Raw genomic sequence first — 20,362 nt, forward strand, 5'->3', positions numbered from 1 at the left:
ATTAACTGTATGCAGGGACATGTATTATGCTGAACAATTAAAATCTAGTCCCCGAGAATGAAGAATTATCCACACAGGGGTAAAAACCCCGGACTGCCTGAGATATGAAATCGAGACTCTCTGTACCGAACGTCACTATCCTGACCATTCAGGGGCCGATGGCCTAGATGTTAGGCCCCTTTAAACAACAAGCATCATCATCATCATCATCATCATCATATTCTGACCATTCAGCCATTGTGACATTAATTCTAAAAATACTGAATAGGGAAACTGTATTTTTAGAAAACGCTACATTTATATTGTCTCGTATTCGTCTACGAATACTGAACTGCAAAAAAACATTTTTCACCATTTTATGGTCGTGACAACAAAAACGACGGCGCGACGTAACAAGGAATAAAAAATGCTTTAATAGCACAATCGATAAACGAATAACATACAGAATGTATTTTTTACTTTTTTCTGTCCATGACGGGGTCCATTCTCCCAATGAATGTCTTTATTCAACATGTGCCAGCGTCATATCCAATTTAAGTTAATTACATCGGGCACATCAAGCCACAGAGAGCATCTGTATTGTGAATTCCTATGAGCTGAAGTTCTGCACATTTCAGGGCTTACAGGTTCCACAAATATCAACGTGTACTTGGGACACAGTGGACACCATACAATTTCCTGTTAATGGCAATATTGATGGAATATCTGTGATATTCGTAAATCTTCTTTCCTGGAGAAATATTCTCGTTTCTTCACCTTTAGAAGAGCAAACAGAACATGTACACAAAATGGCCATTAATAGTTAAAAATGTACTTCTTCGTATGAACTTATTATGTTATTATTATTTAAAAATCTTACGGTAATTCACATTTTATTGTACTGAATCATGATGAATTTAAAACGCAGCTGTATTTAATGATCTATCGTCAATTTGTTAATCAAAATTGTCGTGTGGATACTTTACTTTGGAAGTAGTTAGACAAAGTTAATTTAATTTAATTTAATAATTATTATTACAATAATAATCCTAACAAAACTGTAAGTAGCCATGAAGGTGGTTTTTCGCGATTTTCGTTTCATCATCAGACAAATGTATGACCTGCATCTAAATAGTATGACTTCCGCCACTTCCTTCCTATTCCTGGCGTTTCCCTATCCCACAGTCACTGAAGAACTGTATGGGTTAGCGTATCATTAAATGTTGTAATAATAATATTTCCCAGTCCATTATTCTACTAAGTAATCGATCTTTTTCTTTCGCCTCATCCGCCGCAGCCGGTTTATGCGTACAGTTCCATCCAACGAATTTATTCCATACTTGGCATTTATCTACTTTTTCTAAGTACCAAACTGTAATTTTTCTCATTCTCGCTACATTCATGTCTGTTATTTCCAGCTTATGAATAAGATTCCTGAATACGTCCGTCTTTCAGTTCCATACACCAAAGTCGGTCTTAACTTTGCTGCATCTTGATTCAGCTTCTCTTAGTATACTACCATTCTGAGAGAATACACATCACAAATGATTGAAATGATCTTCCTGTACGAGTTTTGTTTTTGCAAACTCATTCTCAATCCCTTTAGATTCATTCCATGAGTGTACAGGATATAACACCCCCTTCCTCTTCTTTTTCAGCTCTTCGTGCGGGCTTTCTTAACGGTCTGCCATTAAGACCAACTTCTCGGCAAAAGCCAACAAGCTTGGTATATTTCCATGTAACTGAGTCCTGCTATTTTATACCTTTCAGTAAATTATCCTTGTATACAATGAACAACAAAGGTAAAAGATTACAGCTCGTTTAACCCTTGCAGCTACTTAAATCAAGAACTCACTCCACCATCAATTCTGACTGGGACCAAACTGTAATATAGTTGCCTCTTATTTTTAAGGTATATTGAATGTTCCGTAATTTTTTGGTGAAAAATCAAATGTTAGAGTGAACTTTTTTCTTTTTTTCCTAGGGGCTTTACGTCGCACCGACACAGATAGGTCTTATGGCGACGATGGGATAGGAAAGGCTTAGCAGTTGGAAGGAAGCGGCCGTGGCCTTAATTAAGGTACAGCCCCAACATTTGCCTGGTGTGAAAATGGGAAACCACGGAAAACCATTTTCAGGGCTGCCGATAGTGGGATTCGAACCTACTATCTCCCGGATGCAAGCTCACAGCCGTGCGCGTCCAACTCGCCCGGTGTTAGAGTAAACAAAATTCCCGGTAAACACATCATCCTAAAGCATCTTGATTGCTTTCGTGATACAGACTTAAAAGTAAAATAAATTCAAACGTATTCTAAATAGTTCATGAAATAATAGTAGTTCATTCTATGATAACGATAGGTTTATGCTTGTATTAACCTGTCCCTATTCCTATATTCTCTCATTATGGCCAATATTAATCGAAAAAAGTAATTAAAATATTCTGTCCATCAGTTTATACAATACTGTAGTTTCCTTTCTGTAACCTTCTACAATTTAAGATTAATTTATAAACTGGTTTTGCCAATTGCTGTGTTTACATGGTATATCTGGAATCTACCCTCCTGACTGTTCATCACCCAATTTATCTAATGATGTACCTAATGAATGCCTCTGCTATTATTTCATTTGGCCTTTTTCCCGTTTTGCTTCAGTTTTCATTATTTGGAAATAAACTATATATTAACAAACTATATTTTAACTCAAACTGGCCGAAATTGAAATATATGGCTCCTGAGGAAATTCTAATCGCTAATTACAGAGTGAGGGGACATGTGTCATAGTCGACATATATGGAATAAGGAGGGGAAGTATTTGTTTATTGAAGCAAGTGTCTCGTTTGGTTTCTGTAGAAAAGTGTGATGTTAGATTGATATATCTGATGCTTGTACAACTGCTTATGTTAACACAAAAGTGGGTCCTTTAGGCTCATACAAATTTGATGATTCAGGTGATGTTGGAAAGAAAGTCCAAGCTTAACATCACCTGTTCAGCGACAACTGGCATGAAAAATACAAAATCAATACAAAAGTAAAATTGTTCATGTCCTTAGTTGGAACGGGATGATAAAGTTAATAGACAACACATCCCCTCGAACAGTTTCTCGTTTTTACACCACGGTAGACTCTCCGGATATAATAAAAGATTCCTTTCCAAGGAAGATAAAATGTTTGCAGTTCAGCAGCACTACGAAACTATAAAATGGCCGTCTATCAGAAATAACTATTTCGGGATTTCATAAATTACCATAAATACCATTATCAGTGGAAAATTATGCTTTTAATACCGTCGCTTTACCGGTAAAGCGTTGTATTCCACAAAGCTCTTCCTATCCATTATCCTCCTCAACCCTGGTCACGCCTCCCAGCCACATATGGGCACGCAGTCCATCCGAACAATGTCCGTTGTGTTCGTTTTCCTATGTGAACGAGTAAACGAAAATGAACCTTACATGCATTGTGCACTAGGAGTGCGTAAATACGTAATGCAAACGTACATTCCTACAGTACGGTACTGTAAGGTTCATTTTCCTTTACACGTGGGCATAGGAAAATGAACATAGCGAAATTTGTTCTGATGGACTGCATATCCGTACGTGGCTGGGAGGCGTGACCAGTCTTAAGGAGAATAGTGGATAGGAAGAGCTTTGTGGAATACAACGTTTTACCGGTGGAGCGACGATATTTATTTCAGAAAACACATTTCTCAGATTTGTGAACGGGGAACGAAGTTCTACGGGAAAAGGGGGAATCCTGTTCTGAATATTGTTGTACAATATTCAAATATGTGACAACAAGTGATAGAATCGGTGGCGTTATAACCCAATGTTAAAAAATCAGGAATACATAGTTATTGAGGAGAAATTTAACTGTATACTCACAGCGTACTCTGGGAAACTTTCCCACAGAAAGAGAATATATATTATCTGAAATCGTGCAACAATACTCGTATAACGTCTTCTGGAGGGAATTATATGGTTGGTCAACAGATTACTTTGACTATCACAAAAACAGAATGCCATGGAAGAGAATTGATTTATTTTATATGGAAAGAATAATGAGATGACGTAGTCTCTTCGATCTAAATGGAAAATTCAGTATTTAAACTTGCACGGTTAAAATAAACCACACATGAAACATCTTACAACAAGTAATCCATGCAGTATTATATAATGAATTTTTTTACGTTGAAGAAAGATTATGATGACCAGGATGAGCATGAGAGTGATATACATTCTTATACAATGACTGTACCGGTAGTTTAAGTAAATAACAACTTCGCTCTCTATAATACTTAACGTCAAATTTTCGGTTAAAGACAGTGCATAGCTTGTATAACGGCAGATCTACAATTAACATAACATTTAGTACACAGACAAGGAGTTCAAGTAATTCCTACCAGATATTGGTGGTATTGTTGCCTGAAACGAGCAGGTGAGGCCCCTCTGGCACAGACAGATATTCGTTCAATCAATCAATCAATCAATCAATCAATCAATCAATCAATCAATCAATCAATCAATCAATCAATCAATCAATCAATCAATCAATCAATCAATCAATCAATCAATCAATCACTACTGGTCTGCATTTAGGGCAGTCTCTCAGGTGGTAGATTTCCTATGTGTTGTTTTCCTATTTTTTCTTAAATGATTGCAAAGAATTTGGAAATTTATTGAACATCTCCCTCAGTAAGTTATACCAATCCCTAACTCTCCTTCAAGCGAATATTTTCCCCAAGTTTTCCTTTGTTAACAAGTCACAAGTGAATAAATACAGAAGAAACATTCTTATTTCTATAAATTTCCTTGCCTAGTTGATAAATGATTCATGATGAAAAATTATTATTAAATGATAACTGATTCACAGATGTTCATGTATATGAATGACATTATTTTACTGTATAATCCATATTATTCTGTAATACTGTTTCACTTGGACCATTCATTTCTCCCTCTTTATTTAAACTACAACTGGAACCTTAACGCCTTAATTTGTCATTCAGCTTCAAGTATACGTAATAATAACCAATTCAGCTACACATGCTTGTAAACATGCTTAGTTGTTAAGGATACTAATTAATTATTTAAACGAGCGCTATGTATTGGTATTTGTTAAATTACATACTACGTATAGCATATACATTCCAGAAATCACGGGGTGCGGATGAGTACTGGATATTGACTTCATATCTGGTCTGTTTGTTTGTTCTTGGGTTTTAGCTTATATAACAGGGCTCTTTGTTAGCGAGATTGTGGGCGGGTATAGCTTTCAATGCTATTGTTCCTGGTGACGACACGATTACACAGAATCTACAATGGCCCAACCACCTGTAATTCGCACAACACCTCCTTGAATAACGGATCATCCCTTGAAGAAATACAGGCTGAGAGTAGAAGATTATACTCGGTAAGGCATGAAGGTACATTGGTGTATTTCAGAAAACATTATCAATGAAATGTGAAAGTCTGAATGTGATCTTTTAATTTGAGTGTAGGATGAATTCAAAGTTTTTTATATTAATAGAGATAATATTCAGGAAATATTTGAAACTTTACTCAATTTCAAGTGAGTTTTGAAAAACAATCAGTGACACATTCGAATGAACCATGCTCTAATGAAAAAAGACATAATTTAAGAGTATTCAAAATCTTCCGTAAAATGCAGTTGAAGTTATAATGTATCGGACTCGCGCATTATACATGTGGCTAACTGTGGAACAGTTCATGCACATCTAGACGTGTAGATACGTCAGCCTCCGAAAATTAGAATAACCGTGTAGAAACTAGCATTCGAATAAGTATAACAGATATACTTATAAGTATATACACTGGAATACTACACAACGAAACAGTAGATCATCTGGCCAAGCAGATCATCACAGAAGGCCAATTCCAAGCAATACCCCTACCATAAAGGGACTCACAACAACACATCAAGAAAGAGGCTTACAGAGAATGGCCAAATCCCTGGAAAACACTATACCTCTCGAATGGCATGCATTACTCCGGTACATCCCAGAAAATCCAAGGTTAAATCTACTATCCCTTACTTGCCGGCACAGCACCCCAATTATCAGAATGAGACCCGGAGATGATTTCATCTCAACCATCTGTACAGAATCAATATTTTAGACTTCCAAAATTGTCCCTCTGATCCCAATCAAGAAGCATAACACAACCATACAATTTAGGATGCACTAAATACAAATCGCAAGTATCCAAATTATATCAATTATATTTAAACATAACTCTACCCTCCCACTTCTGCTTCGTCGTTGTTAAGCAGCTATGGCATCCATTAATAGTCGTTGTGCTTACCGAAATCTCTATCTACATAAATAAAATCATAAATACCGTGAGCCTGTACAATAACTATTTTGGCTAAAATTTTCGTTCACTTATCTTTTTCAGGTGTAATAATGACCATTTGAATTTTTCTTAGCTTTGGTGAGTGTTTCTGTGTTTGTCTGTTTGTTTGTCTGAGTTCTTATAACTTGAAAACTACTGGATATATTTCTACCAAGCTTCATAGTCTTAACCCACCTGTCCATGGGTAGGTTTTAGGGCCAATATTGTTTCTAAATACCTGAAATGACTGGCGGTTTATACGAACCCGAAACCTTGATTTTTCACTCCAACATATTACACACAATAAATCTTAATGGAAATCTACCTGCTTTAAAGCAAATCAATTTCTAAACCTTTTTTCTCATCTGCATAATTTCCATACGAGGATTAATAAGGGAGATAGCATTAATGGACCGTTTTTTCAATACAAGTTCCACCGGACTTAACTCTAAAGCGGATTTCTTATAACTTGAAAACTGCTGGAGATATTTTGACCAAACTTCATATTTAGCATCCACCTGTCTACAGGTACGTTTTAGCTCTGTACCATGTCAAATTCGCGGAATGGCCTGGGTATGTATAGGGAGACGAAACAGTGAAATTACTCTGCTACAATATATGCAAGACCAACCTGACTGGAAACCGACCAACCTCGATGGAGATCTATTTCTAAAACTTTTCTCTCATGTGCACTTTTCGAAAGGAGGATTAATCTGAGAAATATAATGAACGGTCGGTTTTGCAAACTAAGTCCTGCGGACGTAGCCCAAAAGGTGCTGTACGCGGAGAAGGTGCCTTATCTATATAAATAAAATTATAACCACCGTGTGTCTGTACATTGACTTTGTCGAAATTTTTGTACAATTATCCGTTTTAGGTGTATAATGATCATCTGCATATGACAGCTTTAGTTTTCTGAAAGTAAAACTTTTACGTCCCCTCTCTCCACAGTAAGAGTGCGGCATTATCTGCCAGACAAGCTAGAATATTGAAATTTGGCAAAATTACGTCTCAGCCTGTAACCGACGGAAAGCTTCTATGATCTTTAAATATTTCACTTTATACCACCAACAAATATCGAAATATTGAGACAAATTTAATGTTGATGCAGAGCTCCGTTTCTAGGTATTTCGTGGCTGAACGGTAAGTCGAATCACAAAATGGACACAATCTCGCTTCAATTTGGAGTGATCCACAACTTAGGTCGTATAATGTTTTATCGTATCTCCATTCCCTATACGTTAGATTTGTTTCTATTTCTCGATTGCGCATACATTTCTCCTTTTGTACAATTCATAGGTTGAGTCACTTATAGGAAATAGCGTGCTCGGTTTTATGCACAGAAGCCTCCGTGGGTGCAAGTCGAATGCTATACGGACGGCTTACCTGACACTAGTGAGACCTATACTAACGTATGGTCTACCTGCCTGGCACCCTACCACTGCAGCTAACCTTCACAAACTAGAAGGAATCCAACGTCGCGCTGAACGACTAATTAACAAGAACAGCTGCCCGTCTTCCCTCCTGGTGTAAACAAAGCGACATCACCTTCTTACACAAGTCCCTCACAGGGGCCATTCACCTTTCACCATTCCCTCGACTCTCCTTATCCTACAGCTCCGTCCGTAGAGGCAAAGGGGTGTGTCTTATACCCCCCCTTGCGCGAACTGAGTCCTACAGACTAGGTTTCTTTGCTCGTTCAGCGCGGCTTTGGAACGATCTACCCGTCAACATTAAATGTAGAAATGTAAATATAGTTAAATGCTACGTTAGGAAGCACATACGGTGAGAAAATGCATGTGAATATGTGGAAGAATGAACGAGTGAGTGAAACGTTGTATAAATGAGAAATATGTATATATTAGGCTATACTCTGTTATTTTATTTCTAAATAGTGTATGACTGTTTTACTTTAGGATTTAGGTAATTATTTCAAAGGTCAGGGGGAACTACGTGTAGGGGGGCCTGTCGCTTTCCCCTGGCCTTCCATAGATACTGTAAAGGTTTATGGTAAATAAAAAATGAATGAATGAATGAATGAATGAATGAATGAATGAATGAATGAATGAATGAATGAATGAATGAATGAATGAATATGGAATCATCTAATTCTACACGAGCATTGGCCTACCCAGTATCCGTTTTTGAGAAAAATTCTATGCCTCTGACTGTCACGTAAGTATCCAAAAGTAATGCACTGTGATGAAATCTTACCCAAATGTCACGCTATTCAACGTTTCTCACTCAATATTACCCATAAATAGATGAAATAGGAGAAAATAGCATAAAACCAGTAATTTAGACCGCTAAATGAGGAGTCTGATGATACAATCCGTTTGTCGATATGTCGTATCGTTTAGCAGCAGTTAATCATACATATGGGTTTGCAATACTATCATCATGCATATACCTCGTATGTCGATCTGTATATATTCATTGAAGTTGATATTTAGCTAAGTAGAAAGGGTGTGCCTGAAATTATAATTAACATTTTACAAATCTATAGTGACTCTCAGCAAGAGGGCACCTGCTATTGTAATCTCGGTGTGACTGACATTGAGAAGGGCCAGTAGTTCTAATGATAAAAGCACAACTCAATTTTGACTGGCAGTAGGGGAGGTGCCTACTATTATAACAAAATCCCCTCAACTGTAATCTGTCTGGAAGTAGGAAATGGGGCCTGCCATTATAATGAAAACTTTCCTACTCGATTATGATGGCTTATTCTTACTCACTGCGTGTACAACTATTTACTTCGATATCCGTATACATTGTAGAATACCGTAGCGAAGCGCGGGTACATTTGCTTGTGTGAAATATTTCAGCTAAATTTTGGCCGGTATAGTTTTTTCATTTGATGTTCACTGTTGTGCTAGTAATGAAATTTCTTGTTCTTGGTGACACTTTTGCTGCGGGTCAGTATTTCTCCCACAATATTGTTGTGCATAACGGTTTTTGCAGGCGCAACGACGATACACCAAGCAATAGCTGAATTTTTATGAGAAACCAACTTAACATTCAACTTATCTAGTCCTGAATAAACTATATTCCCCCATCCCACATTCCTGTACCATAGCATACCAACACCAGGCAGGCCTACTCATAAATCATGACAGGCCTCATAGCGCTAATATTTTGCAACTGGTCCGTCCTTCTTAAACATACAAACAGAACCTGCTTCATGGTCTTTAAAACCGAATGCAAATTATTAAGAAACGTCGCTGCCAGGGTCCATCGAATTCGGGATGGGGGGTTCTTTCTATGAAGATATAGACATAGCTGTGTGTATTTGAGGCCTTTGCCCAGTGATGTGGAGGAATTCAAGGAGCGGAATACACATTCACAGAAATACTTTGCAAAGGATGTCCCAAGCGTTAGATTACGGTGTGGACGTCTTTCGAGTCACATTGGATACACGAATATGCAACTAACGTTGGAAGTTTCTACTCAATACGACCTTTAGATACATTTTTCCATTTTATTTATGTACAAGCATTACAAGACATGTCTTCACTGAATCAGAATATCGTCGTTGCCGGGACAAAACCTCCTATGTGATAATATTTTTTGAGATATACTGACCCGCAGCACATACATTATGAAGAGCGAGAATGCCTTGACCGTATTCACACAATATTGCACCTTAGATGAGAGAACCTTACCGGCCAAAGTTCTAAGGTGAAATATTTCACATAGGAGGTTTTGTCCCGGCAGCGACGATATAATTCCCGAGTAACGGTTTTTTTCATTTCTGAAAGACCGAGCTCGAGAGCTGCAGTAGATTAAGGGTGGCCAGCATCCGGTATTCGGGAGATAGTGGGTTCGAATACCACTGCGGCAGCCCTGAAGAAGGTTTTCCGTGGTTTCCCATTTTCACACCAGACAAATGCTGGGGTTGTACTTAATTAAGGCCACGGCCGCTTCCTTCTCATTCCTAGCCCTTTCCCTTCCCATAGTCACCATTAGACCTATCCGTTTCGGTGTGACTTAAAGCAACTTGCAAACAAAAAAAAACAAAAATTTTGAAAGCTTGAATATTTGCTGACAGATATGCCAGGATGTGTGACTAATTTTTTCCTCCTCAGATTGCTCTGCAGTAACTGACAGCATGTAAATAATCTACAAATTGACAAGGTGATCTGTTGTCGATATTTAAGCTCCTGCATTCTGCATGCTTTGGATAAAGCGAAGTAGTGTCAAGCGTAGAAATATATGGCACGCTTGGAGACTGGGCAATATTAATGAGTACATCGTGTGAGTGACACGGAGCAGGATTACTGACCAGCAGTGGGAAAAATTGATGAGGATATACTGGAGTGATATTCAACAGACATTATGGGTAGAGCGAGAATGGTCACTCTCCATGAGGAATGTTCATAATTTACTTCATGTCACGAGTAGTATACAGGAAACAGAAACACCTCAGTTCACCGCTGGTGAAAATCATAAGAAATTATTTGCAGACATATATTCTAATTGGTGTGCATATTAATGATATCAAAAACGCACTGAGAGCTTAGAATACCGAGCTCGATAGCTGCAGTCGCTTAAATGCGGCCATTATCCAGTATTCGGGAGATAGTAGGTTCGAACCCCACTGTCGGCAGCCCTGAAAATGGTTTTCCGTAGTTTCCCATTTTCACACCAGGCAAATGCTGGGGCTGTACCTTAATTAAGGCCACGGCCGCTTCCTTCCCACTCCTAGCCCTTCCAAGTCCTTCCTTGTCCCATCGTCGCCATTAGACCTATCTGTGTCGGTGCGACGTAAAGCAACTAGCAAAAAAAAAAAAAAAGAGCTTAGAATAGTGTTTAGAAAATTATTTTTCTTAAGATTGGTAAGGTAAGGGTGTATTCTGCCCGAAGGCAGGTCCGAGCACCCGCAGAGATGTGCCTGAGCCGGAGTTTGCGTACGGTAGGATGGCCAGTTCCTTTCCGCTCCTCCATTCCCTTACCACACCAACAGCGCGTGGCAACCCATCCAAATCTTGACCTCACCCAATGTTGCTTAAATTCGGAGATCTCACGGGATTCGCCGTTTCAACACGGCTACGGCCGTTGGCGTGGAGATAGGAGGTAGAAGTTTTCTTACGTCAATTTAGTATAATTAAAAATTTTATAGCTCAATAAGTACAAATTCTAACTAAAATATCTTTATTATTACATGCATAGCTATCTATTCATGAAACTATGTTAAGATTATTAAAAACCTAGTATTTAGCAGTATTTTTTTAATCATAACTCCATATTAATTGTTTGCAGGTTAATGTAGCTTTAATTTATTGAATATTTGCATGATCGTTTCACTGCAATATGTTAAAGACCTGAATTATCAGTATGCCTTACGGTATATAGCAAATTACTTGGAAATTGTATTGTGTAACTCGTTACTTTCGACAACACTTTTCGAAATGTTCTTTTAATTATTTTTTGAAAAAGTGAAATTACTTGTGTCAGAATAAACGAGAGCCCATAGTATGCTGTTAACAAAAATAAAGTACACTACCAAGCAAAATTTCATGCATATATCTTCCATAGATTTTGAATTGTTATGAAACTCGTGTGCAGAAATGATTTTTTTTTTTTACTATTTGCTTTACGTCGCACCGACACAGATAGGTCTTATTGCGACGTTGGGATAGGAATGTCCTAGGAATTGGAAGGAAGGGGCCGTGGCCTTAATTAAGGTACAACCTGGTGTGAAAATGGGAAACCACGGAAAACCATCTTCAGTGCTGCCGACAGTGGGGCTCGAACCCACTATCTCCCGATTACTGGACACTGGCCGCATTTAAGCAACTGCAGCTATCGAGCTCGGTAGAAATGAAATTAACAGAAAATGTGAAATAGACATATGACAGAGAGGGGAGCATCAAATAATATACATGGATATTTACAAAGATACTACCGAGCTCGATAGCTGCAGTCGCTTAAGTGCGGCCAATATCCAGTATTCGGGAGATAGTGGGTTCGATCCCCACTGCCGGCAGCCCTGAAAATGGTTTTCCGTGGTTTCCCATTTTCACACCAGGCAAATGCTGGGGCTGTACCTTAATTAAGGCCATGGCCGCTTCCTTCCCACTCCTAGCCCTTCCCTGCCCCATCGTCGCCATAAGACCTGTCTGTGTCGGTGCGACGTAAAGCAACTAGCAAAAACAAAAAAAAAAAATACAAAGGTATTTATTGAAGTGGTGTAGTGAAGATAATTATATATTAGCGTACATTCCACAAATAAATAATGAATATTGGAAAATGGTATGTTTTAATTCGTAAAAGTGTATATCTCCAAATACAGTGAATATTCCGAGATGTGGCTGAAAGGTGACTGTATTCTGAAGTCAAAGTTGAAGCTCCCACTCTTCGGATAAGTACATTAACCAGTTCTACTAAGCTGGTCATTACGGGAGGGATTCAATTGAATTATTCAATTATTATTATTATTATTATTATTATTATTATTATTATTATTATTATTATTAACAAATACATCGCAAATGTGAAATATACCGGTGTCAATGTTAACTTGCAGTAGTGTAATAATAAATAAAATTTAACATAATTACCCAACGAAAACAACAACAAAGAAAAAAACTTTAACACAAAGAGCACAATAAGCAATTCCATGGAGAGAAAATGTGACATGAAATACTACTACTTTAACATTCTAAATCCATCATCATCATATTATACAATTTCATACAGAACTTAATTACTTTCACTACTTAACACTACGACTTACTATACTATAGGTTGAGTTTACTACCAGCGTAACATTGATGTACGTTGGGTATTCAGCCCGAAGGCTGGTTTGATCTTCTACAGCTCCACTAACAGCTGGCATAGATAGCGTAGCTGTCACTGAAGAGGCATACTAGGGAAATGAGGAGTGAGGTAGATTCCCATTGCTTTCCTCACAGAGCCAGAAATTGCTATTACATATGAGTCTGCCAAGCCCACTGAAATGCATGTAGCAACCGACCCTTTGAGCGATATTTTCACACCATTCATAAAAGGTAGTGGCTGCATAAAGAATGGCATTACTAGCATCGCTCACACCTCGGTCACTTTCATATTATCAAAGCCATGGATGAGACTGAGACAGGTGAATGAAAGTAAGAAAATTATTCTACCCCGTACCAGAAGACATAGTGCTCTGTAAACACTACATCTTGCCAGCAAAGGCATAGGTTAACATTACAAGTTATAATAAAGTAAGGTTAAAACATAATTACCCAAAACTACAACAATAAGAATACAAAAAGCAATTCATCGGAAAAATATTACAAGAAATACTTCTAAATCCAGCAGAAAATCACAAATTCAGCTTTTACTTTTCACTTTACACTTGCACCAATGATCTTTCTAAACGATAATATACCAGAAGGGAATCTATCAGAGATTGCTTCAGGTAACTTATTCCAACCCCTTATGGTTTTGTTTATGAAAGAAAATTTGCCCACATCAGTATGCTGGTTTCTGGCCCTATTGTAACCGTTCTATGGTTGTAGTTTGTTTGCATTTGATATTGGAAGAAAATCATTTAGTTTTTGAAAGTTTGCATTCAGAGTAGTGTTTCTCTACGACATAATAAAGAACATTTTGTAACTTTATTATTGCATTGCATCCTTGATATTTCAAACTTGTTGGGGTGTATACAAAATTATTATCTATATTATGAATTCCCGGAAAATGATAAATTAAAGATGACAAAATGCGGTGTGACAGTTCTTAGGTTGCAAAGAGTGACAGTTGAGCGGTTATTTACGGCCATTTTACTGTTCCCTCGTTGATCATACACTGCCTTTTACCAGGATCTCTGCCCACTTTGCCCGTATTTTACGAGTCGAAGAGATTGTGTCACTTGAGGTACAAACAGTGCAGTGAAATGGATTTTTTAAGAACTTGAGTAAACCTTGACTGTCAGAGGTTAAATGAAACATTCTCGGGTACAATACTTCCAATAATGATTAAACTGAAGTATTTTCCGGTTTCACTAAGAGATAGCACCAGCGAACAGTACGCATCATATGAATTTGGCACATACGTCAGTTTGTTCGTCTGAAATTAACCTACTAACACACACAAGTTGAGTCCGCCAAACACTACCGTCTGAGGTGTATCGTTCAGTGAACATGTCGACGTTTGTGCCTGAAAAAGAGCATTTGCGGCAAGCAATGCCTTTCTTATTTAATCAAAAGGAAGAGGCTGTGGAAAGTCATCGTTTTGTTGTAGAAACATATGGTGAACACGCTCCATCGATTAGAACATGTGAGACATGTTTCACAAATTTTAACGTGGCGATTTCAATGTGAAAGACACTGAGCGCTCTGGTAGAGCACAAATGTGCTACTACTCTTGAGGCCCGGCGAAACCGTAAATGCACAACGCCATCCTCAACAAATGATTAATTTAAATCACGCATTGACCGAAAGACGACCGGAACTGGCCAGAAGACATGGCAAAGTGATTTTGTTACTCGACAATGCGCCGTCTCACACAGCAAAACCAGTGAAAGTTACCTTGAAATCGCTTGGATGGGACATCCTTCAACACCCGCCGTACTGCCCCGACCTGGCGCCATCTAACTATCACCTCCTCGCATCAGTAGGGCACGTGCTCGCAGAGCAGCACTTCAGCAATTTTGAGGAAGTTGGAAAATAGCTCGACGTATGGTTTACCGCAAAAGAGATGTAGTTTTTCTCGCATGGTGTTCATAACTTAGCTGAAAGATGGGCGAAGTGTGTAGAAGCCAATGACCAATATTTTGAATTAAAAAAACATAAATTTACCTTGACAATTACGTGTACCACAAAAAGCGGCAAAAGCTTATGCATCCGCATTTCTTTTTGTTGCTGTGTATTTGTCACTCAGTGATAAATTATTATATTTACGCAAATACAGAATTTGGAATGGCATTTAATTGATTAAAATTATTTTGTAGGATCTATCCATGTATTAACTGCTTGGACATAATGATTCTGTTCCTATCATTGTTCTGAAATGGAGATTTGCAAACGAATTTTGTTCACATAGGCGAAAACCTTGAAACTTCAAATTGTTTAGTTGGGGGCTTCCTTATATGCATGTGATCTAGTACAATATTTATAGAACATTTCATCCCAAATAATTATTATACATTAAGCTTGAAGATATCTATATAGGTTTAAGTAGTGTTAAGCCTAGTCTCAGGAATGCTCTTCCCACACCTAGCACAGAGCTTTCACTCCTAACAAATAAACAAGTTGTCATTGTGAGTGACTTTGTAAAGATAGGTATGCAGCTCTCCAGAATTTTCCGTAGAATTATTTGAGCCGTACAGTTCTTATACCTGTAGTTAGTGGAAATTTTCAACAATTTAAGCAGCCTAAGTCCAGAAATTTTTCACGTGCCATCATTCTCTCCGAGTGCTTTTACAGACACCATTCCTGCTCGATTTTATATTATCACAGTTGAATTTGTTATACATGTAAATTTTCTCTGCAATTCTCTAGTCAAGAAACGAAAGCGGACAATAATCTCTACAATACAAGAATTCAACTACTAGATTTACGTTAACCACGAGCCTCGTATTCTGCGTCTATGCACAATCCGCCATTACCTGTCCCAACATTTTCTGGTAATGAAGCGGGTAACAACAGAAACCTCTTGGAGGATGACCATGGATTGGGATTTCAAACAGTCTCTACTAAATTGCTCCCTCGAGGCTGAAAGAATTCCTGTCCAGTTCTTGATCCAGATTTTCAATTTCTGACAAAACGGGGCATCGATATCAGGATCTTTAGAATTGAAATCTCACTGCATACAATTGCATGTATAAAATGTGATTCATTCTCGTAAATCACAATAATTTTCCTTCCGTAAGATGTCCACACCTTATCTCACAATTGGCTTCCCCCAGCCCTTACTATTTACCTCTCTCAGTGGCGTGGAGTAAATCCAAACCAAACACTGTGGCCTCACAGCTTCGATGGGCCTTGGCTTACCAAGTGGCCGCTACTCAGATCTAAGGCCTGAAGACTACGAGGTAGCGCATGGTCAGTACGTCGAATACTCTCGGCCGCCATTATTGATAATTTCGCCGGGTGAGTTGGCTGTGCGGTTAGGGTCGCGCACCTGTGAGCTTGCATTCGGGAGACAGTGGGTTTGAACGCCACTGTCGGTAGCCCTGAAGATGATTTTCCATTATTTACCTTTTCACACCAGGCTGTAGCTTAATTACGGCCACGGTCGCTTCCTTACCATCCCTAGGCCTTTCCTCTCCTATCGTCACCATAAGACCTATCTCAGTCGGTGCGACGTAAAGGAAATTGCAAAAAAATGAAAGAAAAACATTTTTGGATTTCTAGACTGAGATCATCACTTCACAGTCAGAATGCGCCTTAATTATTGTAAACATGTAGGCTGAGTTGAACCAACTTTCATGTAGAGGTAAAAATCCTAGACCCGGCCGGATATCGAACCCGTGGCCTCCGAGTCAGAGGTAGGCACGCTACGTCTAGAACGCGAGACCAGCCTGAAGCAAATCTGGCGAAACAAAAATTAACCAATGAACGATGATACACGACGTGAAGAGTGTAGTCAAAAACAACCACCTTCATTGAATGGTTCTATGTTTGGAGTAAATACGGAGAAAATGGCCAGCCTAATGTAATAAGATTGGATACTCTACCTTGCAGGGAGAGGGGTGTGAGGTGCTCATACATTGAGGGAGGAAGGTAACTCGACAATTGTTAGAAGTATGGGAGAAGAGGAAATAGCCTTTCCGCATGAGCCAGATTTCCTAAACATTAGTATACATGAAATTCAGGTTGTCACATTTAATATCGAACGTACTGAAATAATTATATTGATAAACATAGATATTAAAATAACAATAATACCTAGAACAGATATAACAAGAAATCAATATCCAGATACGCAAAATTAAGACATTACAACTCAGTTATCAAACCTGAAGCACTATAGGCCTCGGAAACCTTGATCATTGGAGGCAGATCACGTATTAAGGACATAGAGAAATAGGAGAGGAAGAAAAATCTTTGGTCCAGTCTACTCGGAGGCAATGTGGATGAAACGGAAGTATCAGGAGATTTTATCAGCATTATGAAAAGATCGTGGTCACACTCAGGAAAAGGTGATTCAAGGTCCATGGCCACATTCTCAAAATGAACATTGACAGGCTCGCCAAAAGGATTCTCGACCTTGCTCTCCCAACGAAAGTCAAGTACAATTGGCTTAGTGAAATAATAATAATAATAATAATAATAATAATAATGTTATTTGTTCTACGTCCCACTAACTACTTTTTAAGGTCTTCGGAGACGCCGAGGTGCCGGAATGTAGTCCCGCAGGAGTTCTTTAACGTGCCAGTAAATCTACCGACATGGAGCTGTCGTATTTGAGCACCTTCAAATACCACCGGACTGAGCCAGGATCGAACCTGCCAAGTTGAGGTTAGAAGGCCAGCGCCTTAACCGTCTGAGCCACTCAGCCCGGCACTTAGTGAAATATGAAAGGACCTTCGGGATATTGGCATCCCGCAGGAAATTATTCAAGATCGACTCCAATAAAAAAAAAGAGTCAACAACCATCATTTTGCTTCGAAAATGAATACCAGGACCAATAAATCATGGAATGAACACTGGAGGAAACAGTGCCCAGATGAAGATATTTTGGGAGAAGAAATATCACATCAGCTAAATAAGTTCTATTGCGCTTCACAGACTGGCATAGGACTGCAAAAGTTGATGATGATAATAACACGTGTCGTCATAAGAGAGCTGTCTGTGTCTATGCGACGAAAGATAACATTAAAATAATGAGGAGAAAAAGAAGAAAAACAAGAATGAGCGTGGTGATGAATCGATACTATCTCTGTCCATAATCATAGGAATTAACTTATTATTTGTGACAATCAAGGCCATGTATTTACCTCGATGTAGTAATGTTGAATCGATCCTCTTCTGAGGGAACCAAATAAACATTTACCACCTAAAATAATTAGTCTATATTAATAATAATAATAAAAATAATCATAATGATAATAATAATAATAATAATAATAATAATAATAATAATAACTTAATAATAATAAACTGAAAGCGTGTGACATTCGAAAGTACTGTAGTGATAAACATTCCATTGACCTGACCTGCACAGCTCAAACACGCGGAGCACATTATATGACTCCCATAACGGGCAGTAAAAACAACACAGTCAGGTGCGGAATGTACGCGATAGCACTTTAATGTGTGAAAGCCTGCTGCCAATATTCGTTACTATCTGCAGATTTATTTGTTGCTAGATTCTGAACACCATGTATCATTTCTGGAATTATTATGCATTAGTGTTGTTAGTCCATGGGAAGGGAGATAACACCCTCGCTGACCGTCGGAACACCAGTTCGGACCCAGACTTACCGTCATTCATTCCACTCATAAACTAATTTCTAAATCCTACCGGTCAACAAATAGTTGGATTCATCATCACTTTAAAAATAGGGCTACGTTAGAGTTCCAGTCTCGTGAGGTTTTATTGAGCCGCACTGCAATGTTAATACCATATTTTGACATGACTATACCCTAATCACAGAATGGAAACCTCCCATAATATACAAGGTGGTCGCATGTTAATGCGATTCCTTTTAAGGATAAATTCCTTGTTGAAGTCTACATGGATTTAACCAAACATACCTCGGTAAAAATTTGAATAGTTAATGAGACGTACAGTAGAGTATGTGTTTGTATACCTTTATCCCGTTTCCTGATAGGGGTGGGGGATGAAGTGAAATGTAACTATGTGGCATGTAGTACGGTATAATTCCCTTCCTGACGCAAGCCTCAACTGCGGGTCCAGTGAAGATGAAATGAATGATGATTAAATTGGTTAAGAAGGTGGAAGGAATAGGCTGTGGCCTATGGATGGAAACTGCCCCGATATTTGCCTGGAAGTGAAAATGGGAAAGCCCAGAAAACTATTCTCAGGAAGGACAACGGTGGTTTTCGAAGACACTCACCTCCCGAATGCAGAGCATGGCTCCATAGCCATCGCGCATTAACACGCGCGGCCACTCCACTCGGTTTACGAGATATTATACAGTATAACGTCGCTACCGGGACGAAACCTCCTATGTCAGATATTTTAGTTTAGAACTTTCGCACGTAAGGTTCTGTCATCTAAGGTGCAATATTGTGTACATATTGTCAAGGTATTCTTGCTCTTTATAACGTATGTCAGGGCCTCTCAAACGCCCAAAATCTCACGCGTTCAAACAGCGGCCCGGAGTTGCTGTGCACAGTGCATCGGTTCCACTCGGCTTGGCACCGACCAACGCTTCGTCTCTTGGCTATTCGGCTAAGTTAGGCTCAACTCGGCTCGGATTTCGAGCGCTACGGAGCAAGTGAGGAACAGGGAGACAGGGGGAGCGAGCGAGACAGGCGTGGGGAAAGAGAGAGTAAGCGCTATTGCTCCAAATCAAGGAGTGGGGTCTGCACTCTGGTCAACCAAGCGAAGTCGTCTTTTGCACCGTGCACAGTGCATGCACTAGGCGCATGCACCCTGAGAGGCCCTGCTGTATGTGCTGCGGATCAGTATATCTCCAATAATATTATCACATAGGAGGTTTTGTCCCGGCAACGACGATAAGCTTCAATTTGGGAACATTATTTCATGATGCCTGTGATAGAAAATGTCCAGAATAATAGAAGAATGATAAGCGGACAGCACATGCCTATCATGCCTACCCCTATTACGAAACTACCAGCAGCGTCACTCCGCAGTGATTGTTTTTTGTTAGCAAGAATGTTATTTCCATTTCGCATGTAAAAGTAAACGAAGAAATAATTATTCTTGGCTCTTAGAAGGCCAGATGAAACACCATGAGGAGGTGCCTATGGTTTTCTTCTATCTTGGAGAAATTTGCGAAGTTTGAGTACGTTTGTATTCGGGAGATTGTGGGTACAAACTCCACTGTCGGCAGCCTTGAATATGTTTTTCATGGTTTCTCATTTTCAAACCAGGTAAATGCAATGACTGTATCTG

Source organism: Anabrus simplex, chromosome 1 (genome assembly GCF_040414725.1).
Source record: "Anabrus simplex isolate iqAnaSimp1 chromosome 1, ASM4041472v1, whole genome shotgun sequence".
Classification (NCBI taxonomy): Eukaryota; Metazoa; Arthropoda; class Insecta; order Orthoptera; family Tettigoniidae; genus Anabrus; species Anabrus simplex.